The sequence below is a fragment of the Anomaloglossus baeobatrachus genome, unplaced genomic scaffold (genome assembly GCF_048569485.1).
Source record: "Anomaloglossus baeobatrachus isolate aAnoBae1 unplaced genomic scaffold, aAnoBae1.hap1 Scaffold_106, whole genome shotgun sequence".
Classification (NCBI taxonomy): Eukaryota; Metazoa; Chordata; class Amphibia; order Anura; family Aromobatidae; genus Anomaloglossus; species Anomaloglossus baeobatrachus.
The window spans coordinates 296,592-320,395 of record NW_027441876.1 but is presented as its reverse complement, the minus strand read 5'-3'; the positions used below and the strand labels follow the sequence as shown (position 1 = coordinate 320,395).

The 23,804-nt window shown below is 46.4% G+C and overlaps 1 protein-coding gene across 1 annotated transcript in view; it reads right to left on the bottom strand.

Moving 5' to 3' along the window:
* The window catches only part of LOC142260445 (uncharacterized), a 56,562-nt gene extending 32,987 nt beyond the window's left edge, over positions 1 to 23,575 (bottom strand). The window contains exon 1 of the mRNA XM_075331922.1: positions 23,451 to 23,575. The gene's annotated coding sequence lies outside the window, so the exon portion shown is untranslated. The remainder of the gene's footprint in view (positions 1 to 23,450) is intronic.
* Positions 23,576 to 23,804: the final 229 nt, after the last annotated feature.

Genomic DNA, 23,804 nt, shown 5'->3' with positions numbered 1-23,804 from the left:
CGCACCTGAACATGCTTGTTGAGAAGCTTGAGATCCAGGATGGGCCGGGAGGAACCGTCCTTTTTGGGAACTAGAAAGAGGTTTGAGTAGAAACCGCTGAACCGTTCCCGGGCGGGGACCGGAACAATTACACCGTTGGCCTGCAGGGATGCCACGGCCTGAGAGAAGGCGGCGGCTTTGGAGCAGGGGGGGGGTGGACAGAAAAAATCTGTTTGGCGGGCTGGAAGAAAAAGGTATCCTGTAGCCGTGGGTGATGATATCCCGCACCCACTGATCGGAGACGTGTTGCAACCCGGAGAGAAGGAGGCTCCTGCCGCCTCAAATACAGACTTGGCCAGAAGGTCAACCTGGCGGTCAGTGGGGTCCTTAAGAGAAGTGCCGTCAGCCACAGCAACGACTGTGCGGGCTGAGATTCTGGACACTGGAGGGTCTACCTTTGGGGACTGGGCCCAGTCCTTAACCACCTCCGGTGGAAACGGGAAACGGTCATCTGAACTACGCTTCAGAAAGCGTTTGTCAGGACAGGCCCTGGGCTTGTTAACAGTGGTCTGAAAGCTGGAGTGGTTAAAAAACATACTCCTGGGCTTTTTAGGAGAGGTAAACTGGTGTACCTCTACCAGAGAGGGTTGATCCTCTGACTCATGTGGGTTGAGGTTCAGTACGGAGTTAATGGACGCAATCAAGTCACTAACGTCCGCATCGCCCTCAGACAAGTCAATGGGGTACATAGAGGCAGAGTCTGAGCCCACAGTAAATGAATCGTCCTCGCCCTGCACCTCGGCTTGTGAATCAGAGCCGTGGGACAAGGAAGGAGAAGGGTCCGTGCGTCTCCGTTTAGGGGGACGGGGTCCTAGGAAATGCTCTGAGGGCTCTGCAGAGCTCGGAGCCGCAGAGACACCCTGAGAGGGAGGCTGATGCATAGACAGCAGCGTCTGGGACAGCTGCCCCATGGAATCGGCAAACGACTTGGAAAGAGCCTGTGAAAAGGACGCTACCCAAGCCGGGGGTTCAGCCACCGGGGCCAAAGCAGCCGGAGGGACCCCTGCGGAGGCTCCAGGCTGAGACACAACCATATTAGCACAGTTATCACAATGTGGGTACGTGCTAGGCTCTGGCAGAATAAGCTTGCAAGCAGTGCATATAGCACACATGTTTGCAGCTTTGCTCCTAGTGACAGACATGCTGCTGTGGAGGAAGCTCTGCAGCCAAAACACACTGCTGTAGAATGCCTGAGAGTGTACAAAAAACCACAACCAGAAGTTGTGGCTTACCAGCCCTGCACTCTGTGTGTCCTCCGGATTTCACCGCTCCCCTGTGAAGTGTCAGACTTCCAGACAGTATGCTGCTGCAGCATCCAGCGCTTCTCAGTGTAAAACACGCTGAGAAAATGGCGCTGGGAGAAGGAGGGGGGGCGTGTATAAGCCCAGGAGCGGGAAAAACAGAGGGCAGAGAGATACAGGGAGGTAGACAGGGGAGGGGACATCTCCTTAGAGAGGAGTGCCCTCCCCTCTGCTGGCCGGGCGGTGGGCGGCGCTGTATGCAAAACATGCAGGAGAAGCCAAAAACGAAACTAGGCCCAAACTGAAGCCGGGGCCTAGATTTTAAAGTGCGGCCGACGAGCAGGCACCGTCGGCGCGGTTCTCATGGGAAATTCCCAGAACCGGCCGAAATTAACAGTAACGCTAAAGCACATACTGCCCCCATAATAAAAGTACCCGGGACCCCTGAAAAAACGTCTCAATACTTAGCTTTGAGACGCAGGGCCATGTCCCTGAGTGGGGGTTAACGCTCCTTCCAGCAGGGACCAGACAGGGCTGTGGATGGAGCCGGCCTCCTGCAAGCAGAGAGGACCGTGGAGGCTCCCACTTCAAACAGAGCCTCGACAGAGGATGCGAAGGAGCTCGGCATGTGAAGGCTGCAGCCTTATGAAAATCAACCTTAACAGCACCCCGCAGAGTGGAGCGTGAAGGGACATGCCGGGAGTCCAGACTGGACCCGCTTTTCTTCCAAATCTTTAAAAAATTAAAATAAAATTGAAAAAAAATATGAGGAAATGAAAGTGTGTGTGATCCTCCTGGAACACAAAGCGTTGAACTGGGTAGATTGTCATCCAGGGGGTGTATATAGCCCGGAGGGAGGAGCTACACGTTTGAGTGTAGTGCTTTGTGTGTCCTCCGGAGGCGCTAGCTATACACCCATGGTTTGGGTCTCCCATGGAAGGAACGATAAAGAAAATACATATAGGTCTATGGGGGCTACATTATAATATATAGAGGAATATGGAGGCTACCTTATACATGGACTATGGGTGTGCATTATAAAACATGGAGGACTATGTGGTGCAGTATAATATATTAAAGACTATGGGGTGAATAATATATGGAGAACTATAAGGTGAATTATAATACATGGAGAACTTTGGGGAAATGCATTGTAATACATGGAGAACTATGGGGGTGCATTATAATATGACAGGTTATGTGGGACCCTTTATATTATAAGGAAGGCTATGTGGGGGCCATTATAGTATTTGGAGATCTATATACAAGGGGGGACAAAGATACAAGTATGGGATGGTAATGTTTTGTGCTGAGGGAAAAAGTCTCTTTCCCTCAGCACCCAGCTTTCCCATGCTCTGCTGTACATCTCTCAGCAGCCAGCTTTCCCATGCTCTGTTATGGGAAAGATGTATAGCAGAGCATGGGAAAGCTGGGTGCCGAGGACAAGATGGATATCAGAACATGGGAAAGCTGGGTGCTGATAGAGGGATTTCAAATCATGGGAAACCTGGGTGTGGAGGGTAAAAGCCAAGTGTCAGCGTCATTATCCTGTACCCCGAGTGTCAGTGTCATTATCCCATACCCTAAAGGTACTGTCACACATAACGAGATCGCTAGCGAGATCGCAGCTGAGTCACCGTTTGGTGACGCAGTAGCGATCCCGTTAGCGATCTCGTTATGTGTGACACTTACCAGCGATCAGGCCCCTGCTGTGAGGTCGCCGGTCGTTGCTGAATGGTCCAGGTCATTTTCTTCAAAGGCGATGTCCTGCTGGGCAGGACACATCGCTGTGTTTGACACTGTGTGACAGGATCACAGTGACTGCTGAGATCGTTATACAGGCCGCTACTGCGACCTGTATTGTTCCTGCATCGCTGGTAAGATCTGACTGTTTGACATCTCACCTGCGACCTCTCAGCGACTTACCTGCGATCCCTATCAGGTCGCATCGTTTTCGGGATCGCTGGTAAGTCGTTGTGTGTGACTGGGCCTTAAGTGTCGGTGTACGTGGAGGGGGGCCCCGGTCCAAATTTTGCACCAGGGCCCATCAAACTCTAGTTACGCCACTGCATGGGGTGTAGTGATGTAGTTTTATTACAGGTGTAGTATATAGGGGTGTAGTATAAGGGGGTGTTGTATATAGTGGTGTAGTATATGGGGGTATAGTGATGTAGTATATTTACAGGTGTGCTATATGGAGGTGTAGTATATTACAGGTGTGCTATATAGGGGTGTAGTGATGTAGTATATTACAGGTGTACTATATGGAGGCGTACAACTTCAACTTTGTCCAGCTCACCTGCTTGCTGCCAGAGATTGCTTATCCAGGACCGTGCACGGAAAGGAAGGTAGCAGAACTCATTTCATGTATTAAGAAAAAATCCAGCACACCAAGTCCATTGGAAAATCTTCATTAAAAATTCATCTTTTATTATCAAAACTTATAAAAAGTCCATGTTACAATTGCCCCAACAGAGGACGCGTTTCGAACGACCAAGTTCTTAATCCGTCTCTAATTCTTCTAAGAAAAAAATGGACTCATTAAAAAGGGCTGAAACCCCAACATGAACCTCATTAACCAGTAGAAGGTTTGGAAAGTGCAGCAAAGAAATCCTCCCATTAACCCTTCATGTTCAAAGTCCCAGAGAAGACCAAACACAGTCTCCTATAGCACTGATTCCCATATATCCAAATTCTAATCTGTTATAAATTACTTTCATTTCCCTCCAATTTACCATGAGGTTATACATGTGGTCAAAAAATATTTGCCGATATTAACAACTGATGAGACATTGTTTAAAATCCTTAAAGAAGGAGTGAAGTTTGTGTCTAAAAAGAATACGGCTTTGAATGCGTTATTGTCACCTAGTGACCACATGAGTAGATCTAATGTGAATGGAGTGGAGGGATCCACAGGTAACTGGCTTCCGACAAAAGGTTCTTATAAGTGCGGACGTAAATCGTGCGGTTCTTGTGTTTTTATGCAAGGTACCAAGAGTTTTTCTTCATTCAGTCAAAGAAAAAGTTATGAGATAAATACTATAATAAACTGTGGCACGGATTATGTAGTCTACTTGATCTCTTGTGTAACTTGTCGATTACAATATATTGGGAGTACATCGCGTACTTTAAGGAGGAGAATTTCAGAACATGTGTATGACACAAATAATGTGACAACGAGGAGTTTATCTGCAGTGTCGCAACATTTTCGGGACATACATGCGGGAGTTTTGACAGATATGAGAGTAAATGCAATAGAAAGAGTAAAATTGCCTAAAAGGGGAGGTGATTTGAAGAAGTTATTGTTGCACAGGGAGATTAAGTGGATTTTCCTGATGGGGACCAGATATCCAATGGGTTTGAATAGGAGGAATGATGTGTTATATGCATATTAGAAATAATAACATGTGAGATGTAAAATTTTGATTTTTTTGTGATTTTCTGTTTTTTGGATTTTGTTGTAAATTTTTATAATTTTGTTTTCATGTCATTATAAATATGAGATCGGGCAGGAATAAAAATTTCATTATTTTCCATTGTCCTTCTTCTTATTGAGAAAAAAGTGGACTCTATTGAAAGTTTGTTAAGAAATTCATGAAAAAAACATTATAGAAAAGAATCCCTAGGGAAATAAATTCCTCTATAGGGGTTTTTTTTTCTCTTTTTTTTTTTTCTCTTATTCCCCTGAATATGTTTATGATGGGGAAATAGTGACAGAAAGATATAGTGATGGAATGAAAATAAAATTAAATAAGAATAAAAAAAAAAAATTTTTGGAGGGAAATGAAAGTAATTTATAACAGATTAGAATTTGGATATATGGGAATTAGTGCTATAGGAGACTGTGTTTGGTCTTCTCTGGGACTTTGAACATGAAGGGTTAATGGGAGGATTTCTTTGCTGCACTTTCCAAACCTTCTACTGGTTAATGAGGTTCATGTGGGGGTTTCAGCCCTTTTTAATGAGTCCATTTTTTTCTTAGAAGAATTAGAGACGGATTAAGAACTTGGTCGTTCGAAACGCGTCCTCTGTTGGGGCAATTGTAACATGGACTTTTTATAAGTTTTGATAATAAAAGATGAATTTTTAATGAAGATTTTCCCATGGACTTGGTGCTGGATTTTTTCTTAATATATGGAGGCGTAGTATATTAGAGGTGTAGTGTATAGGGGTGTAGTGATGTAGTATATTACAGGTGTACTATATGGAGGTGTAGTATATTACAGGTGTACTATATGGAGGTGTAGTATATTACAGGTGTACTATATGGAGGTGTAGTATATTACAGGTGTACTATATGGAGGTGTAGTATATTACAGGTGTACTATATGGAGGTGTAGTATATTACAGGTGTGCTATATGGAGGTGTAGTATATTACAGTTGTACTATATGGAGGTGTAGTATATTACACGTGTACTATATGGAGGTGTAGTATATTACAGGTGTATTATATGGGGGAGTAGTATATTACAGGTGTATTATATGGGGGTGTACTATATTACAGGTGTAGTATATGGGGTGTAGTGATGTAGTATAGTACAGGTGTAGTATATAGGGGTGTAGTGATGTAGTATATCGCTGGTGTATTATATAGTGGTGTAGTATAATACAGGTATATATGGGGGTGTAGTATATTACAGGTGTATAGGGGAGTGTAGTGGTGTAGTATATTACAGGTGTAGTATATGGGGATGTAGTGATGTAGTATATTACAGGTGTATATGGGGGTATAATGGTGTAGTATATTACAGGTGTAGTATATGGGGATGTAGTGATGTAGTATATTACAGGTGTAGTATATGGGGATGTAGTGATGTAGTATATTACAGGTGTAGTATATGGGGATGTAGTGATGTAGTATATTACAGGTGTAGTATATGGGGATGTAGTGATGTAGTATATTACAGGTGTAGTATATGGGGATGTAGTGATGTAGTATATTACAGGTGTAGTATATGGGGATGTAGTGATGTAGTATATTACAGGTGTAGTATATGGGGGTGTAGTGATGTAGTATATTACAGGTGTAGTATATGGGGGGGTGTAGTAATGTAGTATATTGGGTAGAACTGAGTTAAATTATATTAGTCCGGCCCTCTAAACCAATCCCAATTTCTCATGCGGCCCCATGGGAAAATTAATTGCCCACCCCTGTTCTAGATAGACGCTTCTGCTTCCAGAGCCGTGTGGCCCCTGAGACCAATCCATGCATGGCCTCTACACCTCCTATATCCCCCGTGCTGCCCCAGAGTCAGTTCAGCAGGGATAGAAGCAGACGTGGCAGGGTCCACTTAGTGTGGTACATTATGACATTGGGATTTCCTTCATTGTTTTGTCTTCACAATTTGGACGCCCTAATGCTTATTTTTCCGTCATTTTAGAATTGTTTAGTCAATGTGGTATTTTTGAAAGCTTTCTTTTTGAGGTACATTAGTTTTATTCAATTTTTTTTTCTTTAAAGGAGTTGTCCGACATAAGCGCAAACATTTTTTGTAAGCTATTCTGTGCTATATTGTCATATAAGGCTACATGCGCACGCTGCAGTTTTTTCTGCACAAAAACTGCAACCAAAACTGCACCTTGTCAGGCTATGTGCGCACGTTGCGTAATTACATGCAGTTACGCTGCGCTTTGTAGCGCAGCGTAACTGCATGCGTCCCTGCGTCCCCTGCACAGTCTATGGAGATTGTGTAGGGGCCGTGCGCACGTGGCGTCTTGGAGCGCAGCGCTTCGGCTGCTGCCCGAAGCGCTGCGTTCTAAGAAGTGACATGTCACTTCTTCCGTGCGCTTTGCCGGCAGCTCCTGCTCTGTCTATGGCAGGAGCTGCAGGCAGAGCGCATGGAATCGGCTTTTTTTTTTTCTCTACTCACATTTTCTGCAGCGATTTGAAGCGCACGTGTGCTCTTCAGTTCGCTGCAGAAATTTCTGCAGGGCTAGTACGCAACGTGCGCACCATAGCCTCAGAGTGAACCTGGAAATGTCCCAAAATTGCTTAAAATTGCTCTGTTTTCTTATCCAAAAACGCTTGTAATGTAGGTGCGCTTATAGTGCATTTTTTCTCACAGCTTTTTTTGAAGGAGAATGAAATATGATAGGAAAGATAATGGATAGATAGCTAGAATACATGATAGATAGTAAAAAATAGAAAGAATAGCTAGATGGAAAGATAGATAATAAGAACATTTAAATTAGATAAGAAAAAACAGAAAGAATACATAGAAAGAAAAAACAGAATAGCTTGATAGAGGAATAGCCAGCTTGGTTAGCTGTTTTTTTTTGTTGGGGGTGGGGCTGGGGGTAAAAAAATAACCTAGGGTCCCCCCATTTTTCATATACAGTACAGGAACAGCAGAAGCTGCAATCCTCAGCTGTCTGCTGTACCTTGGCTAGTTATGAAAAATAGAGGGGATCCCACACGTTTTTTTTAATGATTTGATTTATTGAAATAAAAAAAAAAAAAAAAATGACGTGGGATCCCCTCATTTTTTTTTAATACCAGCCAAGGTGCAGCAGACAACTGGGGGGGCTGATAATATTAGGGTGGAAAGGGTCATCGTTATTTGGCCCTTTCCAGCCTAACAATAGCAGCCCACAGCCGCCCTAGAAGTGGCATATCCATAAGATGCGCCAATTCTGGCGCTGGAACAGGCTCTTCCAGTTGCCCTGGTGCGGTGGCTATTGGGGTAATAAAGGAGGTTAATGTCAGACCATAGCTGCCACTAAGCCCTAGGTTAGTGATGTTATGGATCTATGAGACACCCCACATCACATCAAAACAGCCAAAAAATCCTTTATTTGAAATAAAAAGCCACCCTCTTTCACCACTTTATTAACCCCCAAAACACCCCTTGAGGTCCGAAGTAATCCACACGAGGGTCCCACGACGCTTCCAGCTCCGCTACATCCCTGTCCTGTCACAGCCAGCGCTCATACAGCATGGCTGCCAGCTGTGAGTGTGGATAGAGCCGCAGAGATCAGAATGAACTAGGGTAAATCCCTGACATCACAGCTACTGTTCCCGCAGTACGGCGGGTGTCACAGCAATGACATCACGGGTTCACTGCGGTTCAAGTATGATGTCCTCCAGCTGTCACAGCAAACCACCCCCGAGTGTCAGCGGTGCCATCACTCAGGTGTTTTCTGTCACAGTTTGAGTCCTCCTCCGCTGATAGAGCGACCCTCTTCAGTTCTGTACTATGTAGAAACGTCCACTGCGGCTGTGATTGGTTGCAGTCAGACAGCTGTCACTCAGCATGGGGGCTCGTCTGACTGCAACCAATCAATCACAGACGGGGGAGGAGTCAATATGTATGAGCCTAATAAGCGCGTCCGAAAGAAGATGAGAGGCGGGGGGAGCAGTGTGACAGCCGTGATCGGTGAGTATGTACTGCTTGGGGAGAAAGAGAGAGAGCGCAAGAGAGACAGAGAAACTAACACAGGCTCCGACATGTCAAATTCACTCCAGCATTGGATTTTGTCATTCTGGAACTAAGTTGGTGAGCTGCGTTTCTGTTGACAAAACCGCAGGTAAAACGCATGCAAAATGCACCAATTTGATAGCATGCATTTTTCCTTGCCTTTTTGATGCCCTCATTGATTTCAATGGGTGACAAATGTTGACAAAAACGCAAGAAAGAATGAACATGCGGCATCTTTTTATCACAAACGTTTGACAAAAAAAATGCTGACAAATAAACTGCAAGGTGCACATTACAAATCTGACTTCTCATAGACTTTGCTGGGAAGTCAGAGGTCAGAAAGTTCTGACAACAAAACTGCACCAAAAAACCGCGGCAAAAAACGCAGCGTGCGCATGTAGCCTAAATCACCCACACATTTTTTTTTCTTTTCTAACTTTTGTTCCTCTTGAATTATCCCTTCATTCTCTGCAGACAGTTTATTTACCTACAGCTCAACCAAACATGAAAACTTCCTATGCCGAACCTCACAGTCAGAGCTGCCGCACCCGGCCTCACTGTCCAGCCCCGCCCTCTTCCACCCTCTGCACACTCATTAGGCTATGTTCACATTTCCGCTATTTAGAATCCGTCACAATCCGCCGCTCTGATAAACAACACAATCCGTTTTGGTGGATTCCGTTGTTTCCCCATAGACTTGTATGAGCGGTGGATTGTGACTGATGCCATTGCGTTGCATCCGGCAGCGCGACTGATCAGTCATGGAACGACTGACACATCAGGCGGCAGGAACGTAGCATGTAACGATTTTTGAGCAGCAGAATCCTTTTGATTTCACTGCGCATGCTCAAATCTTGTGTTTAATTATTCAAATCAATGTCTCTCTCACTCTCTCGGCGGCCGAACGATCAGCTGATCACCCGGCTGCCGGCTTCTGTGAGCGATCAGGCGATCACCCGGCTGCCGGCTTCTGTGAGCGATCAGCTGATTACCCGGCTGCCGGCTTCTGTGAGCGATCAGCTGATCACCCGGCTGCCGGCTTCTGTGAGCAATCAGCTGATTACACGGCTGCCGGCTTACTGTGAACGGCGACCGACTTCTGTGAGCGATCAGCTGATCATTCATAATAGCCGGCCGCTGGTTAAACAGTAAAAGAAACAAAAAAACAAAAAAAAACAAAAGAGATCGTTGTTTTGCAGAATCAGTCACATCAGTTGTGCCACCGGCTGCAACGTGTCCGTTGCATCAGTCACACAAGTGATTGTGACGAATGCAAAACAACGGAAGTGTGAACATAGCCTTAGCTATCAGTATTCGGCCCAGCACTACCAGTTATCACTCTAGCATTGGAAATAACAGCCCCATATCAAGCTCTGCACCCCCCACCACATCGGGCTCTGCATGCCCACACACAGAGGGCTCTGCACCCCCCACCCCACACACATCGGGCTCTGTACCCCCACACACACATCAGGCTCTGCACCCCCCACACACATCGGGCTCTGCACCCCTACCAGATAGGGCTCTGCAACCCCCCCCCCCCCCCACACACACACACACACACACACACACACACACACACACCGGGCTCTGCACCCCTCCCACACACACACACACACACACCGGGCTCTGCACCCACCCCCACACACACACACACACACACACACACCGGGCTCTGCAACCCCACACACACACACACACACACACATTGGGCTCTGCAACCCCCACACACACACACACACACACACACACACACACTGGGCTCTGCACCCCTCCCCACACATAGGGCTCTGCACCCCTCCCCACACATGGTGCTCTGCATGCCCATACATAGGGAATACACACTTGCCTCTCCTCGGTCCCTACCGCTGCTCCACGTTCACCCCACTGTCTGTGCTCGGGACATATTAGCACAGTGGTGACATTACCGCTGTCCTGAACTGTCAGAGCAGACAGCGGGACAATGATGACAAGCAGCGAGGTGCTGCCTGTCACCTGTGCTTTCAAATGTATCAACATCTGTGATGCCGACACATATGAACGTGCAATCCTGAGCAGAAGCCCCATGCTGGCGGTGACCCGGCGGTAGTCGCCGCGAGGCCCCTCCCCCGAGTTCACGGGCCCCACAGCTGTGGAAGGGGAGAGTATGGAGTGCGGGGAGGGTGCCGGGGAATGTGAGGGGGAAGGGGGGCGGGGACTCCACGCACTGTACCTGCCCAGCAGGGCGGCTACATGACGTCGGCTGTGATGCCCGTTGACAAGGCAGAACATAAGCTCCTGCACTGGTCATCGTGACATCGCAGGAAGCAGCAAAATCACGGCAGGAGCCGTCACATGACCACTCTGAGCCGGAGGAGAGGGGCTGACAGCAGGGAAGGTAGGTAGTTACTGTCTACTTACCTGCCCTAATGTAGCCAAATAGTGTAATTTCAAAAAAAAAAAAAAGGCGAAATAAGCCGGATAATACCTTTAAGAGGGTGGATAGAGGCGTACATAGAAATCATGGGACCCCATAGCAGAAGTTCTAATTGGTACCCCTCCCCCAAAAAATAAAAATGTAATTAATATTCAGCTGGGTCATATAAGAACCAAGTCATTTTCCTTCTAATGAACTCAATGATTCCCCTTTTATTTCTCCCATAATGTATAATGCCAACAAAAGTGTCCCACAAGCAGTGTATGATACCTCCACAGCACCCTCCACACCAGGGCTGAGGAGTCGTAAGAAAAACCTCCGACTGCTCAATTTCACTGATTCCAACTCTGACTCCACGATTCCCTCATACAGTTCACACCAGAAGTTTCCATCCACTATCTAGAAAGACACATCTGCAGGTTTTTCCCTCCGCTCTCTAGAAAGACACATCTGCAGGTTTTTCCCTCCGCTCTCTATACAGACACATGTGAAGGTTTTTCTCACTATATGAAATGAAATCAGAATAAATCTTTCCCGTTTTAGGTCGTTTAGGAATGAGAGAGGGGGAATGTCATACACAGGCTCCCCCTGATGTCATTACACCTATCAGGGGCCCACAGCTGCAGAGCAAGTGCGGAACAGGGAGCCAGTGCCCATCTGCTCTCAATGGTGTTTAACCTGCATCTGAGGTACTAGTAATGGCCCCATCACTCACAGGCCTGGTCGTTGTGCCCCTGCATAAATTACACCATATACATGACACACACATAGCTACTATATGAAAGATAGATAGATGGATAGATTAGATAGATGGCTGCAGGGTGAGACTGGGGTCCAAAGGAGGAGGTAACTCTATGGGCCACACCAACTATATGCAAATACCTGCAGGAGCCCCCACACAGCCTCCTATACACGGCAGGAGCCCCCACACAGCCTCCTATGCACGGCAGGAGCCCCCACACAGCCTCCTATGCACGGCAGGAGCCCCCACACAGCCTCCTATGCACGGCAGGAGCCCCCACACAGCCTCCTATGCACGGCAGGAGCCCCCCACACAGCCTCCTATGCACGGCAGGAGCCCCCACACAGCCTCCTATGCACAGCAGGAGCCCCCACACAGCCTCCTATGCACGGCAGGAGCCCCCACACAGCCTCCTATGCACGGCAGGAGCCCCCACACAGCCTCCTATGCACGGCAGGAGCCCCCACACAGCCTCCTATGCACGGCAGGAGCCCCCACACAGCCTCCTATGCACGGCAGGAGCCCCCACACAGCCTCCTATGCACGGCAATGTTAATAGATGACAGACAGATAATAGGATGGATACAAAATTCTCAACATTAGAACCTAAGGAAATTATGCTGAGAGATGGTCACAAGGAACCAATATCTCAGACAGCACTACTCATATGAACATATAAGAACAAGAGAACAAGGAGAGGCACGAGATCTATGCAACAACCCCTGAGTTGTTGCATAGATTTTGTGCCTCTCCATCTTGAAAAAGCTGTCTCACCATGCGAAACGTGCGTCGATGAAGTCCAGGTTCCCCATTGGTGGTTTTTCAGTCTGAAGGTTTATTTTTGATATACATCAGAGCTCCAGGTAATACCCTGTCCATAATTGGGAATCTACAAGAATGGTCTATTTATATACATATAGTCTACATGTGATGATTATACTCCTGCACTGGAATTTTTAGCTTTATATAGCAATTTATTAACTATATAGTCCTGGTTAGTTTCTATTCTTCTTGACACCTGTTTCAATCCTTCAGTTTGTAATTTCACACAGACTAGGGGTCTCAGATTTACCCGACTGAATTTTAATTAAACTAAAGGGTGCTTTACACGCTGCGACATCGCGTTACACGAATATACCTTGTCAGCGACGTCACTGTGACCGCCGAAAAATCCCTCCTTCAAGGGGGAGGTGCGTTCAGCGTCTTGGCATCTGCACCGTCGCAGCTACAGATACAAAATTTTGCACACTCACACGTCTGGACCCCGAGAGCGTCATAGGCTATGTTTTGAGGGGAAATTTTAACCCTGTGCTTTACAGTTATTCACCAAAAAACCTCCCTCCATTAAAGCGAATGGAGCTGGGAGCCAGATATGAAAACAAGAGCAGCTTCCTCAAGGGCCAATGAGTCATCTCAGCAGAGAGAAGGCCGACTTGCCACTAAGAGAATTGCTATTTCTTCCTCCAGGGCACAGGAAATGGTTGGAGATTTGAAACATGCTGCCTTTTGTTACCAGTCAGACATAAACTATCAGGATCATCCTAAAGTTCAGATAGGAAACATGGATGTGGTCTGTATGTACTGCAGTGCCCTGAAATGGAAAGATGAACCGCCGAGTTTATGCTGTGCAAATGGCAAGATAAAACTTCCACGTCTCCTGTCACCACCAGATCCCCTGAAGTCTCTGATGACAGGCACCAGTACAATATCAGCATTTCTTGGACAAGATTAGGAAGTGCAACTCCTGCTTCCAAATGACATCATTTGGTGCAACAAAAGAAATATTTACAACACGATTTATGCCGACATTTAAAGTTCAAGGACAGGTTTACCACTCAATTGGGTCACTGCTTCCATTACAAGGAGAAGAACCTCAACTTCTTCAACTCTTCTTCATGGGAAATGCAGAAGCGGAGGCTCAGCGGAGATAGTCTTTAATTCCTAACACTCGCCTTGATATTGTCACTATTTTGCAGCAGTTCTTCACTCCAACAATCCACATGTTCAACTTTTCAAGACTGCACTTGAATGCATGCCAAATGCCGATTACAAGGTTGTCATTCGAGCTGACAAAACACCACAAGGTGAACATCAGACGTTTCAATGCTCCCACATTTGATGAGGTAGCCATCTTGATTGTAGGCAATGATTTTCAAAGCCGTGACATTGTGCTTCAAAAAAGGAACAATAGTTTGCAACGAGTAGCAGAAACGCCACATGTAATTGAGGCAACCATTATGACAGGATGTGCCACAGAAGAAGAGGTTTTCATTCCAACAATTCCTCTTATTCCATCTGATTTGCCTTTTGATGTTAAACGCCTCCAGTTTCCTGTTCGACTGGCATTTGCTATGTCCATCAACAAGGCTCAGGGACAGTCTTTGAAAGTAGTGGGAATTGATTTACAATCTCCATGCTTTTCTCATGGTCAACGTTATGTGGCCTGTTCAAGAGTTGGAACAGCCAAAAATCTGTTAGTCTTTCCACCTGAAGGAAAAGCTAAGGCCTTGTGCGCACTAGACGTTTTTGCTGCGTTTTTTACCGCGTTTTTGTGCTGAAAACGCAGTGACATTGCTTCCCCAGCAACGTCTATGTGTTGTCATAAGTGCTGTCCGCACACAGCGTTTTTTTGTAGCTGCGTTTTTGTGGTGACCACAAAAATGCAGCATGTCAATTATTTCTGCGTTTTTCACCCATTGAGTTCAATGAGATGTTCAACAATGCAATGAAAAACGCATATAGCTGCGTTTCTATGACTAAAAACGCAGCTATAAACGCAAGGGGTGGGCAGTAAAGTGACGTGTACAGGAAGAGGATTCCTTCTGTTGGTAAACACAGAAGCGTGAATCCTCCCGGTACCGTCACCGCTGCGTCCACAACCCGCCCGGTGCCATGTCAGCTCCGTGCGGCGCCATGTCTGGGCGGGAGGTGGAGGCAGCGGCGAAAACAAAAGTGAACAGTAGAAAAAAAAAAAATGTCATATATACTCACCTGTCTGCAGGGTCCTGGTGCCATGCCCGCTCCCAGCTCCTGTCCCGGTACCGCCGCTTTGGCTGTGTGCAGTCTCCCCGGGGCACGTACGAAGCTTGCAGGACCTGGCGGTGGATCACCTGATGCAGTTACCTGACACATCAGCTGATCGTAATTCTCGCGGTGTCGCCGGCTTTTTCGCGCCCGGCCGGCTATCAGCTGATCCTGCCGTCAGGAGACTTCATCAGCTGATTACCGGCAGCTCCTGCAGCGATGGGACAGGATCAGACTCTCATCCGATCGCTCCAGGAGCTGCCGGTAATCAGCACAGACGTGAGTATTTATTTATTTTTTTTTTGCACTGATGCTTCAGCTGATTGTATAAACGGCTTTTATACAATCAGCTGCTGTGTCATGGAATTCACATCCTTGAACCTGACACATCATCTGATCGCTTTGCCTTCCAGCAAACCGATCAGATATTGGATCCGGATTGGACGGCGCGGGACCCTTGACCCAGGATTACTGCGGAGGGGGGTGCTTTATTTCAATAAAGATGGAGTCACTAATTGTGTTGTGTTTTATTTCTAATAAAAATATTTTTCTGTGTGTTGTGTTTTTTTTTTTTATCATTACTAGAAATTCATGGTGGCCATGTCTAATATTGGCGTGACACCATGAATTTCGGGCTTAGGGCCAGCTGATAATATACAGCTAGCCCTAACTCCATTATTACCCAGCGAGCCACAGTCACCAGGGTAGCTGTAAGACTTGGATACAGCGCCAGAAGATGGCGCTTCTATAAAAGCGCCATTTTCTGGGGCGGCTGCGGACTGCAATTCACAGCGGGGGTGCCCAGAAAGCTTGGGCACTCTGCACTGTGGATTCCAATACCCAGCTGCCTAGTTGTACCTGGCTGGACAAAAATTGGGCGAAGCCTATGTCATTTTTTTTTTTTAATTATTTCCTGAAATTCATGAAATTAAAAAAAAGGGCTTCCCTATATTTTTGATTCTCAGCCGGATACAAATAGGCAGCTGGGGATTGGGGGCAGCCTGTACCTGCCTGCTGTACCTGGCTAGCATACAAAAACATAGCGAAGCCCAAGTCATTTTTTTTTTTCTTTTTGGGCAAAAAACTCCTGCATACAGTCCTGGATGGAGGATGCTGAGCCTTATAGTTCTGCAGCTGTCTGCTCTCCTGCATACAATGAACATTTTTTTTTTTAACTTAGTTTTACAATGAACATTTTGAAGAAGAAAATGACATCAGACCTTTTTTTGTTTTTTTTTTTCATCAACAATCTTTAATGGCATTGTGCACTGATTAAAAACGCAGTGAGCAAAAACGCAGCAAAAAACGCACCAAATCGCGGTAAAAAGGCATGCGTTTGTCGCGCGTTTTAGCCGCGGGTGCGTTTTTTGAGACAAAAACGCACATAAAAACGCAGCGTGAAAAAAAACGCCTAGTGCGCACATACCCTAAGGAGTAGAGGATTACTTCACATTACTTGGCCAATTTAAATAAACAATTTAATAATTACATTTCTATCTATTTGTTTTGTGGTTTTTGTGTGCAGAATACATTTTTGTTAATACATTCTATTTTGTTAACAGCAGTTATTAACCCGGGCGAAGCCGGGTAGTACAGCTAGTGTACTATATATAACAAAAAAAAAAAAAAAAAGACAAACCTCTCCTCTTTCCCGCACTGCTCCGGTCTTTGCAGTGGTGCGTGTTCTGCAGCTCTGCACATCTCGGCACAGCGGGCACACAGTAGTGACATCATCGCGCCCCCTTGTGCTTAGACACCAGATCTCAGACGCCGAAGGAGAACGATGGAGGAGGAAGCAGAGAGCTCCATCTTTCATCATTGCTTTCAACTGTGGCGACATCTGCAATGCTGATACAGTTAGGGCGGCTTTGCACACTACGACATCGCAGGTGCGATGTCGGTGGGTTCAAATTGAAAGTGACGCACATCCGGCATCGCATGCGACATCGTAGTGTGTAAAGCCTAGATGATACAATTAACGAGCGCAAAATCGTCGTAATCGTATCATCGGTGCAGCGTCGGCGTAATCCATAATTACGCTGACGCGACGGTCCGATGTTGTTCCTCGTTCCTGCGGCAGCACACATCGCTGTGTGTGAAGTCGCAGGAGCGAGGAACATCTCCTACCGGCGTCACCGCGGCTCCCGTAGGATATGCGGAAGGAAGGAGGTGGGCGGGATGTTTACATCCTGCTCATCTCCGCCCCTCCGCCGCTATTGGCCGCCTGCCGTGTGACGTCACTATGACGCTGCACGACCCGCCCCCTTAGGAAGGAGGCGGGTCGCCGGCCAGAGCGACAGTCGCAGGGCAGGTGAGTGCGTGTGAAGCTTGCGTAGCGATAATTTTCGCTACGCCAGCTATCACACGATATCGTACCTGCGACGGGGGCGGGGACTATCGCGTGCGACATCGCAACGTGCTGCGATGTCGCAACGTGCAAAGCCCGCCTTAAAATTGCAATGCTGAGCAGGGAAACGAATGGTGCCAGCGCTGACATCACAACAATACTTCCTCCCCCCCCCCCCCCCGAAACTCTGCTTTATGTTTTATTTTACACCACACTGGGCAGCTCCAAAAACATCAAAAAGCTGTTTCACATGTATAATTGTTTTATGTTTTCTTTGGATTTTTTTGTATTAAATATTTTTTTGATTGATATAAAACCTTTTTGTTCTTCTTATTCACTTTCTTTTCTCCCAGTTTGGGGTGTTGAGTAGAGATGAGTGAACCTGTGAAAGTTCGGTTCGGCGGAAGCAGTCGTACCTCCACTAGCTGGAAATTGACCCGAACCCCAATGGAAGTCACTGATTGGCCGTTCGAGTCCCTGCCCACATAATGCCAGCCATAAGCAGTCCCTGTAGACTGTGAGCCCTCGCGGGCAGGGTCCTCTCTCCTCCTATACCAGTCTGTCTTGTACTGTTAATGATTGTTGTACGTATACCCTCTTTCACTTGTAAAGCGCCATGGAATAAATGGCGCTATAATAATAAATAATAATAATAATAAGCAGAATATTTCTGGGAGATGGTGGGCGGCGTGTTTCCATTTTTGTCTTTTACGAGGGGGGGGGGGGGGGGAGTCGCACATTACATGTGATCACGCTGTTGTTACCCTCAGTGTGAGCAGTTTAAACACTGCAAGAGGCTCGCACCGGGCTGAGCACCGAGCGTCCCTGAGCACAGCGATGCTGGCGCCATTGGTCAGCTTACATAAAGCATCCAAACTCTGTTTTTTTTTAAAGTTGGCATTTGGCTTGAAGAAAAAAAAACGAACATCGAACATCGGGTTCACTCATCTCTAGTCCTGAGATCCTCTGCTCGCTGATATAATACACTGGGCTCTGTATTGTGATTATTTGTCCATCAGTGTAGACCTCGTATGTGCACATACCGCTTCATAGACTCCGGCGAGTGCGACCATGCTCCGGTGCTCGGAACAAGCATTTTGATGCTCGGACGGGATCGACTTGTTTACTGAGTATAGTGGAAGTCAATAGACATATATAATAGATAGATATATAGATAGACAGATAATAGTGATAAATAGATAATAGATAGATACAGGGCCAGATTAAGGTTGGTGGGGGCCCCTGGGCAGAAAATCTGGTGGGGGCCCAATAACCTTAACATATTTAGCCATAACAGTAGAGCACGAACTGTAGCATTTAGATATAAATCCAATGAGCATGGATCTTATCCTCTTGTTCTGCCACATTCAGATTTACAGTACTACAATACAGATACAGTCCAGGATAACTCACAGCCGTCACTTATACACAGAAAGTAGAATTACTCACATTTTTTTATTGATCCCAATGTTAAGACAGTGAAGGAATAGTAAAAATGCAGAAAGGGAAAGTTTTCACTGGCAGCAATGGTTGCTAAAAATAACAATGTGCTCTCTATTGTATTATCTCCGGAGTAGTACATAGCAGCTGATGTCTGTACACAGTATACCATACACAGTATCAGAGGTGGATCTAGGTTTTCCTGTCCATGGAGTAGGAGTTCAGTTTGGCGCCCCCTTCTATACATGGCTTATGCGGTTTGAGCAGTCGTCATGTGACCGCACATACGTGATTTTCACACTTAGCCACGTGCCGATGAGCTGCTCTTCCTAATTCTCTCAATGTTAAGTGAAATACTACAGCCCATAAAGAGAAGCAGGAAGAGAAGCAAATTGTGACTCAAAGTATTAAAATGACCTGCAAGTGGTCATGTGACCACTTCTGGAATTAGCAAGCAGAGCTGAATCCTTACATTGAGTATATTACAGGTTGTTGGATTGGGCATGCTACGGGGCTTACTTTTATTATTAAAGGGGTTGTTCAGGTCGACAAGGAAAATTTGTAGTTATTCTATATAACTGCAGACTTCTGAATTCTCACAGCTTGCGGACTGCACACTGTCATGATTTTCCCGTGCCATGGGCAAGTAGTCATGGGACTGCAAGTATGCGATTTGCCTACATCCGGCCACATTCAAATTAGACGTGTGCACCCTCACTCAATAGTTACGTGCCCTCAAGCTCTCACTGCTGGCATCAGAGCGTCCTTACAGTGTGCACACTGAGGATTCAGAAGTCTGCAGTCACATAGAAACTTTCATCCCAAACCTGGACAACCCATTTAATGCTACTAACATAAATACTAATGTAGAAACCCTTGCGGTCATGTAATTTTACATATTATCGCTTGCTACATGTGTACAGGCTCAGAACCAGTAAAATGTATATAAATACAGTGTGCAGAATTATTAGGCAAATGAGTATTTTGATCACATGATGCATTTTATACATATTGTCCTACTCCAAGCTGTATAGGCTTGGGAGCCAACTACGGGTTAATAACTGCTGTTAACAAAATAGACTGTATTAACAAAAATGTATTCTGCACACAAAAACCACAAAACAAATAGATAGAAATGTAATTATTAAATTGTGTATTTAAATTGGCCAAGTAATGTGAAGTAATCTTCTACTCCTTATTCGAGAGCCTTTTGATAGACGACATTCTTAGTTCTTCCTTCAGGTGCAAAGACGAACAGATTTTTGGCTGTTCCAACTCTTGAACAGGCCACATAAAGTTGACCATGAGAAAAGCATGGAGATTGTAAATCAATTCCCACTACTTTCAAAGACTGTCCCTGAGCCTTGATGGACATAGCAAATGCCAGTCGAACAGGAAACTGGAGGCGTTTAACATCAAAAGGCAAATCAGATGGAATAAGAGGAATTGTTGGAATGAAAACCTCTTCTCCTGTGGCCCATCCTGTCATAATGGTTGCCTCAATTACATGTGGAGTTTCTGCTACTCGTTGCAAACTATTGTTCCTTTTTTGAAGCACAATGTCACGGCTTTGAAAATCATTGCCTACAATCAAGATGGCTACCTCATCAAATGTGGGAGCATTGAAACGTCGCTGATGTTCACCTTGTGGTGTTTTGTCAGCTCGAATGACAACCTTGTAATCGGCATTTGGCATGCATTCAAGTGCAGTCTTGAAAAGTTGAACATATGGATTGTTGGAGTGAAGAAACTGCTGCAAAATAGTGACAATATCAAGGCGAGTGTTAGGAATTAAAGACTATCTCCGCTGAGCCTCCGCTTCTGCATTTCCCATGAAGAAGAGTTGAAGAAATTGAGGTTCTTCTCCTTGTAATGGAAGCAGTGACCCAATTGAGTGGTAAACCTGTCCTTGAACTTTAAATGTCGGCATAAATCGTGTTGTAAATATTTCTTTTGTTGCACCAAATGATGTCATTTGGAAGCAGGAGTTGCACTTCCTAATGTCCAAGAAATGCTGATATTGTACTGGTGCCTGTCATCAGAGACTTCAGGGGATCTGGTGGTGACAGGAGACGTGGAAGTTTTATCTTGCCATTTGCACAGCATAAACTCGGCGGTTCATCTTTCCATTTCAGGGCACTGCAGTACATACAGACCACATCCATGTTTCCTATCTGAACTTTAGGATGATCCTGATAGTTTATGTCTGACTGGTAACAAAAGGCAGCATGTTTCAAATCTCCAACCATTTCCTGTGCCCTGGAGGAAGAAACAGCAATTCTCTTAGTGGCAAGTCGGCCTTCTCTCTGCTGAGATGACTCATTGGTTCTTGAGGAAGCTGCTCTTGTTTTCATATCTGGCTCCCAGCTCCATTCGCTTTAATGGAGGCAGGTTTTTTGGTGAATAACTGTAAAGCACGGGGTTAAAATTTCCCCTCAAAACATAGCCTATGACGCTCTCGGGGTCCAGAACTGTAGCAAAATAGAAGCTAAGCTATGTCTGTTTCTTACCCTGTCTGTGTCTGTCTCTTTCCCTGGCTGCATTGTGACACACAAACATTCCATTTAAGGGCGTGGCTGCGCAATCTTCTGAAGTTCTGGCTGCACTTGGGCTCCCAGCTCCATTCGCTTTAAGGGTATGTGCGCACGTTGCTTTTTACCTGCTTTTTACCTGCTTTTTTGCTGCTTTTTCTTCTGCGCTGTTTAATGCCAAAATGGATGTGTTCTTCTATTCAAGCAAAGTCTATGGGAATTTGGGTTTCTTGTTCACACTATGTTGTTCAAAATGCTGCCTTTTTGAGGCAGAACTTTGGTCAAAAGCTCCTAAACCGAGAACCTCTGCAGTGTGAGTGTAAACGATAGAAGAATGGCTTATTTTCAGCAGAGCCGAGGAGTCAGACAGGGCTGCAGCTTAAGTCTAAGGTCCACTTTACACGCTGCGATATCGTTACCGATATCGCTAGCGTGCGTACCCGCCCCCATTGGTTGTGCGACACGGGCAAATTTCTGCCCGTGGCGCACAACGTCACTAGGAACAGTCACACTACTTACCTGCCTAGCGACGTCGCTGTGACCAGTGAACCGCCTCCTTTCTAAGGGGCGATTCGTGCGGCGTCACAGCGACATCACTAAGCGGCCGCCCAATCAAAGCGGAGGGGCGGAGATGAGCAGGACGAACATCCCGCCCACCTCTTTCCTTCCTCATTGCTGGCGGGACGTGGGTAAGGAGATGTTCCTCGTTCCTGCGGTGTCACAAGTAGCGATGTGTGCTGCCGTAGGAACGACGAACAACATCGTTACTGCAGCAGCAACGATAATTGGGAATAGGGGGTGATGTCACCGATGAGCGATTTTGAACGTTTTTGCGACGATTCAAAATTGCTCACAGGTGTCACACGCAACGACAACGCTAAAGCGGCCATATGTGCGTCACAAATTCCGTGACCCCAACAAGATCACTTTAGCGATGTCGTATCATGTAAAGCCACCTTAACGCTCTTTAATATCTCCATCAATGAGCGTACACTGCTCTGGAATGTTCCACAGCTCCAGGCCTTACCCTCCATGACGCCCAGGTGAAATTTTCTCTATGCAGATGACCTCCTGCTGCTGACACCAACTGAGAAAGGCCTCCAAGACAACCTACAAATCTTGGAGAAATTCAGTTCTACGTGTGCGCCACTGATCAACCTAAAAGGAGGTCAACATCATAGAGTTCCAGAAGAGAAAAATGAAGATCGGACCAGCACCTTCATTTGTCTTAAACAACTGCGCTCTTACAGGAACGGACACATACACCTACCTGGGCCTGGAAATTCACCAGTCAGGGAGCTTCAAACAAGCAATAGAGATTGCTATGCCATCCGAAGGAAACTATCATCTGAAGCCACCAGTGAGGGTCTGGCTAAAAATATTCAATTCCATCATCACCGAAATCCTCCTGTACGGCAGTGAGGTCTGGGGCCCTCACACTTAGCCCGATTTCACACATCCGGCTTTTCGCTGGTTTGGCGGATGCGGCGCACGCCAGTACAGTGTATACAGTACAGTGGCAGCGCGACAAGCTTTGGTCACATGCTGTCATGTGACCGGCGCATGTGATCCGGACGTTACAGCGCTGTCATTGTACTGTATACACTGTACGGGAGTTCGCCGCATCCGCAAAACCGGCGAAAAGAAGGATGTGTGAAACCGGGCTTACCCAGATTGATCAAGGTGGGATTCCAGCCCAACAGAAATATTCAACCTGGAATTTTGTAGGCGCCTTCTCCAGGTCCATCAAAGCACCTTCAACAGCTCCTGTCAGGCCGAGCTGGGCAGATTCCCTCTACACCTAGCAGCTCTGAAGAGGGCACTGTCATGTCAGTCTCACCTACAGAATAACAATCCACGCTCCCATCACCATAAAGCCCTGATACATATAGGTGATCCAGATGAACCAGGACCCCTGGCACAGCTCTCCCAAACCCAACAGGACAAAATGACCAATCACAGCAGCCTGACAAAAGCCAGAATCAGGAAGATGGTAGACGAGGGCCAGGAGAGGTGTCAGTGACTGGAGGACCGATATCTACACCTCACAGAAATAGACCACGTACCAGAGACTAAAGACTGACCCCATATCTGGAGAAACCCCCAGACCCCAGAGACCGCAGGACTATGAGCCAATATAGACTCAGTGCCCACAGTCTAGCCATCAATTCCCACACAAGCAGAGCTACAAGCCCAGGGAGGACAGACTGTGCCAACACTGACCTGGAGGCCAAGGAAGGATGAAACCCACCTCCTGCTACACTGCAGCAAACACTCAGCAGTGAGGGACACTCGGCAGTGAGGGACACTCGGCAGTGAGGGACACTCGGCAGTGAGGGACACTCGGCAGTGAGGGACACTCGGCAGTGAGGGACACTCGGCAGTGAGGGACACTCAGCAGTGAGGGACACTCAGCAGTGAGGGACACTCACTTCAGGAGACTATGATATCTTCCCGGGATTTCAGCTTCATAAAGGAGGAAGAGAAAATATATATCCTGCTGAAGGAAATATGATAAAGGGAACCTGTCACCACTTTTATGGCGTATAAGCTGCGGCCACCACCGGGCTCTTATATAAAGGATTCTACCATGCTGTATATAAGA